Source organism: Thermobia domestica, chromosome 14 (genome assembly GCF_964235325.1).
Source record: "Thermobia domestica chromosome 14, izTheDome1.hap1.1, whole genome shotgun sequence".
NCBI classification, from domain to species: Eukaryota; Metazoa; Arthropoda; class Insecta; order Zygentoma; family Lepismatidae; genus Thermobia; species Thermobia domestica.
The window spans coordinates 164588430-164594429 of NC_137467.1; positions in this window are offsets into that span (position 1 = coordinate 164588430).

The following is a 6000-nucleotide window of genomic DNA, read 5'->3' on the forward strand; positions in this document are numbered from 1 at the left end:
TAAACGATTTGTCGCATTTCATTTTCAAGTTTCCATTTCTTGTCAAGTAATTTACATTTGAAATGTAAACACCACTACTTAAAACTTAAAACCTACTGTCGGTGTTATAATCTGAAATGATCTCAAGAGCGGATCTACTTCTTTACAAACTTATTTCTGTTTCATTCCCAGTTTTAGTTTTAAGACTTAAATTTCCAAAAGTGATCATTATTATTACAGACGAAACAAGATAAGAAATAAGCTTTTGTCGCATCGTGTCGATTCTCGAAGAATGTTTCTGAAGTCTCGTCTTGATTCTCAGGATCATTTTTCGTCTTCTGTCGTTGTGTTTTTTTAAGTGTACAAAGTTTGTATCCTCATTTTCTTCTTAATTAAATCTAGGGGTTGCCGTTATCTTTTCACGTCACGAGGAGTACACAAAGGGTTTGATAAAAACGCATAAATCATAATTATTACTGCCTGGGATGTAAATAACCACTCGCCCACTTGCTCGGGGCGGGAGGTTCATTGGTACTGGCGAGTATTTAATATCACTATTATTTATTTCAAAGCTAAGTAAATGTTTTCTATTGTGGGATGTGGGCTAGTAGCTTTTCTCTTGGGCTAGTTAAATGTTATTGCCTTTTATCATCGCAGAGTTAAACATTGTGTAATGTCTAACGTATCTTTATACGTTGATTAATGTTCTTCTTTGTCCATGTACTATCATTTTATTAAATTAAAATTATTTCCGTTATAAATCCCCTGAAATGAAAACAGTTTTTGAAACGTAAATCGTGGATGAAGTAGTGTCGCCTACGTAGCTCGAGAAATTTCTATCCTCGTCTCGAAAATGAGAATTTTCAAGCTTCTCGCCTCGCCTCGAATTTGATAGTGTACCTTTTTTCTCGATCCTCGTCTCCTTCCCGTTTCCCAGTTTTATTTTTCTGATGAGCAACAGTGTTGTAATTGAAGGATCTTACAGAAAGAGACTAAACATTGTCTCGCCTGGCAATGAACCTGTTGTTTGGACAATGTTTATTCTTATAATGTTATTCCTGTTACTTCATATATTATGTACCACCTCCTATCATGACTTCATTCTAACCACTGGTTTGAGTTCGACAGATCATTACGTTCCATTCTTGAGACGATCCCACTATCAGTGGGAAGTAGTGAAGGCTTATAATTGACCAAGTTATCACTGCCTCGATCCAATATGAACTTCTTCACTCTCCACGTTTTTATATTTGTTCCAGTTCTTGTCCTAATTGTCAAATTCTTGCACCGATCTCTGTCATATTTCGAGTCGGAAAATCGTTGTTTCTATCTCCTTTTCGCCACAAACTGAATGTGATTGCCATACCATAGTGTCGGATTCAAATCTTGATCCCATCTCCATAAACTCAAATTAAATTATGTAAAATAAAAAAAGGCACGAAATAAGAATTATATTCTTTATAATCTGTCATTTTTCTTATTTCTTTCACTTTATTTTTAACTGTAGAACTTTCGGACTTTGTATATGCTTCTTGACCAAGTGGCTTCTTTTATCCTAGCTGTGTATGTGTTTGCAAGTTCGACAGCACGAATATTGTAGTACACAGAAATTTTTTCAGGCGAGTTCAAGCTTCGAAGTTTACATAACTCGAGGTGTTTGTATACATATCCTAGCGAGTAAATGTATATTTTTGTATTAGATGGTGAAAAGAAAGATTAAAACCTGGAAGCACATTTAAACCATCATTATCCTTTTTTATACGAAACCTTGGATGAAAGTCCAAATCTAGGATCACATTTTAAGCAGTACATCATCTGTCGTGTAAAGTTGGGGGCTTAAAGTGATTTTAAATTATAATCAATCAATAAATCAACTAGCCATAACCGAAAGCTAAACATTAGTACTGCTAGATTATTTTCACCCTGAGAACAAAGTGAATCAATGCTGTTCAATGTTATCTATGTGAATCGCACTATAATGCATATTTTACGCCTGAATTTTTCATTTATGACAGTTACCGAGACACTCTCTAGTCTTGTCTCATCTGAAAATTTCGAAATGAGACCGAGATCTAAATGGATGTTTGTAAATGAAGACGAGACCGAGACTCAACATATCGATACTTACTCGAGCCGAGATCGAGATCGAGAAATACATTTGTTGTCGGTATTAACCCAGAAACATTAGAAGTCTAAGCACTATATCCATTCAAATTAAAGCATGCGCAGATTGAGAAAATCTAGGCCACCATATTATACCTTTTCTTTATTTTGAAGATTTGTCTTTAATATCCATGCTATTCTGCTACTGCTACAACTAAGCACTTTCTGCACAAAACACTTGTTAATTTCTTTAAAAATATTCGTACCCTATTAAATCCTTTCATTTTTTCTATTTATTTTGTATATTAGCAAGTTGTTACCCCACCCCATACCATTGCTACAACTATTATTATCTTAATTGTACAAGAATCGTATTATATAGCGCTTTACTTTGTTACTATATTTCTACAAGGGCAATGCTTTTGTGGTCACCGCGGTGCTTTGAAGCTAAAGAAAGCTGTAGCGAATAGAGACAGACAGATGGTTAAGTTGCCGAAAGACCACCATAAAAAGTAAGTGCTCCAGAACATTTCTTGTGACCTAGGCGCCAGTTTTCAAACCTAATAATACACTGTCATAGATGGGCCTTCATAATTTTATTTTAGATATTAGAAGTTATTTAGAAGCCAGACTCCTATTTCCAATCGCCTTGAATACCTGGCGTCCAGAATTTTTCGAGCCTGAACAAGATGAATATTGACAGAAATTCATTATGTATTACATATGTTGTTACTTTGAAACTTCAGGTTTTTTCCTTTTCAATACCCTCACACGAAATAGTGTTCCAAGTTACAAACATAAATTTATTTATATTCTTTCTCCCCTTCAGCCAGGTTCGTATCCACGGGGTCCGTTCCATAATTTTTTTACTGGCTGTCTAAACTTTTCACGGTAGGCTTGCAAATAATCTCTAATATGGTGATGAACTATATTATAGTTGGATTAGACCCCCAAAACTTCTACTGGGCGCCCTACATATTTTGGGTTGGGCAGTGGGAATATTCCGGGTGGGAAGGAAAATAAAAAAAATGGGTATATTCCCGGGTTATTTCCCTGGCATATAAATTCCAGGGAAGGAATTTATTTCCAGTTCTTTACTTTATCTTCCAAATTATAAGAACCATATGACTAATTATTTTTTTTTTTATGATTTACTTCTACGTTTTAAATAATTTTGAGGTTAAAAAAGTTAAAAGTCGTTGACTGTACTTTATATAACTAATATTAGGACTTTTAAGTTCCATTTCAATTTGCACTAAAAAGTAGCAAACAAATAATTTAAAAATGACGAAAAGGAACCAGTTTGTAAAGTAATTTAGAATTTATTTAGAAATAGAGGTGAAGTAGCATCAATATAACCCGAACCACCGTTAATAATAGACGTTGGTATGTCTCCTGTCTCTGACTCGAATTTCTCAAGAGGTACTCGGATTTCTCTTTTATGTGAATTACCGGTAACGCATGACATTTCGAGAAATAGTTAGGAAGAAAGGTGGTAAGGTCGTGTGGCAATGTTACATGCAAAATTATAAAGATACGTCAGTATCTTGCAAATATTGTGAACATAAAAATGTATGCGCAAATGTTGATAAAATGGGGAGACATGTGTCTTCTGGTAGTTACCCAAACTAATTTGTTTATATCATTTAAAAATTAAATGTTCATAATACCAATAGTAGAATCAAGTTTAGAAAATCCACTTACATATAAACTGTTTAGCGGTGTAAAAGTATGTGGACTTACTATACCATTTTTCCCACATATTTACTTGCATATAACATATTGTAAGTAAATATACATTTATGCGTACTCTCTAAATATTAATAAAATAACATAATATCGTTCAGAATGTACATTTCAAAGAATCCTCTGAAGACAACAGTAATAATACACTGTGATAAAGAAACAAATTTAACTTAGAAATCGTAATATAGTAATAGCATGCACTTTTTGTGATTGCAAATAAATTCTCAGAATATTCCCAGTTTTGGGAATTTTCTCGGGAATATTCCCGAAAAATATCTTCCCGGGAATTTACCCATTACCAGTAACTATCAACCTGCCCTCTGCTCTACAAGCTCTGAGGTGATTAATATTTGGTATATGGCGGTATATTTGCAAAAGGTTATAGAATAACTCGAAAATATTGCGTTTTGTGTACCGAGGTCTACACGTAAAACAAAAAAATCATAAATGCAAACGTTTGTGGAGCTCAGCTCTTTTTAAAGTTTCGTCCGGTAAATTGATTTCTCTTATATTGTTTCACTCACTGAAACAGAATATTGTGTTCATTACTTGTTATGACATATCATAAACATTCATTATCAAAGGACACAGTGGATTAACATTATGACGCCCACTTGGGGTCTCTGCGGACCCCAGTTTTCATTACGATCATATATTTTCTCTGTTTGTTACACATTCTTGTCTATGACTCAGGTCATCTCTTTTTAAGGTGTTTTCAATTCACCCATAACAATTTAATTATTGTACACTTTTGTATTTAGAAATTTTAAGAGTATTTAAGAACCAAAACGTATTTATACAACCTGGGGTCCGTGCGGACCTTACAGTTTTCTATGCTTGCATATGGCGCAGAGAGAAAAATATATGTAGAAATATTGGTCAGATAGTAACTCATGAACATGGCAACATATAAGACCTGTTGAAGCTACTTGTAAAACTATGGTTAAGTAAAGGAAAAAATATAATCATGGAAAATCATCGAACTCACCGAAGAGTTGCTTCTTCTGAGAACAACAGTTTTTGACAATGAGAAAGTGCAAAAAAGACATCCCTAGGGAAAGTTTGAAATCCGTGAGGGATCAGAGAAATATATGATCTCTTGTGCTTTAAAGAGGAATTGACCTGTGCGAACTATGTCCTGAAGAAGAATAGGTTTGTCTTCTATTCACCATGATAAGACTGTTATTCCCGAAAACAAATAATTGGATATTATAATAACGTATAATAAAACTAAGTTAGCTATGAATTCAGTCGACCATTTCTTGATACTCTATATGCGCCAAACAAAGTGAGATGTCGGCCTATGTCTTTTTCTAATGTTATTGATTATGCAGGAATTGTTTCGATGGTTCTTCCGCAAAGTTCTCACAATACAATGCGAACACAACTAAAAAAGAGAAAAAACATTCCTAAAGAACTTTGGACGTCAATCAATGGAAAAGAAATCCAGAGGTATTTTGAAAATCCTCAGTGCATGCAAAGTAAAGCCAAGTGAGCTAATTCTGCGATTAGTATCCTCAAGTACATTAAACGACGTTCTGGAATGACCCACTATAAGAACCATAGTTGCATTCTTTATCCACGAGATAAGGATAGAAATGTAAAAACACGATGTACTAATTGTGGTAATTCATGTAAAACAATTGTGTATCATACCCTGTATATGCTGGTGAATTCTGAAATAAAGTATAATATCGTACAATACATATAAAGAAAAGGGAAAGTGTAGTAGGCTACATAGTAAATTTTATTAGAATGTATTGTAATACACAAATGTTTCACTATCTATCTATCTATCTATCTATCTATCTATCTATCTATCTATATATATATATATATATATATATATATATATATATATATATATATATATATATCTTAGGATGCATCAAAACCAACACAATTTTGAAAAATCAACCGGGGATTCTTGTCCCTAGCTCAGTTTTGATCCATTTCGTGAGTTAATACTTCGTGTAAAATTTTAGTAAAATTTACGAACGTCTAGGGGCTCCACCAGCAGCTCAAAGATATATAGTAGAAGTGTCAAAAAGTATTGAAATAATGGAAATGCGAGTTTCATAAATAAAAACGTTTTTGCAAGGATTACACAAATTCTCTCATTTGAAAGAATATATTAAAATAAAGTAGTTAATATATATATATATATATATA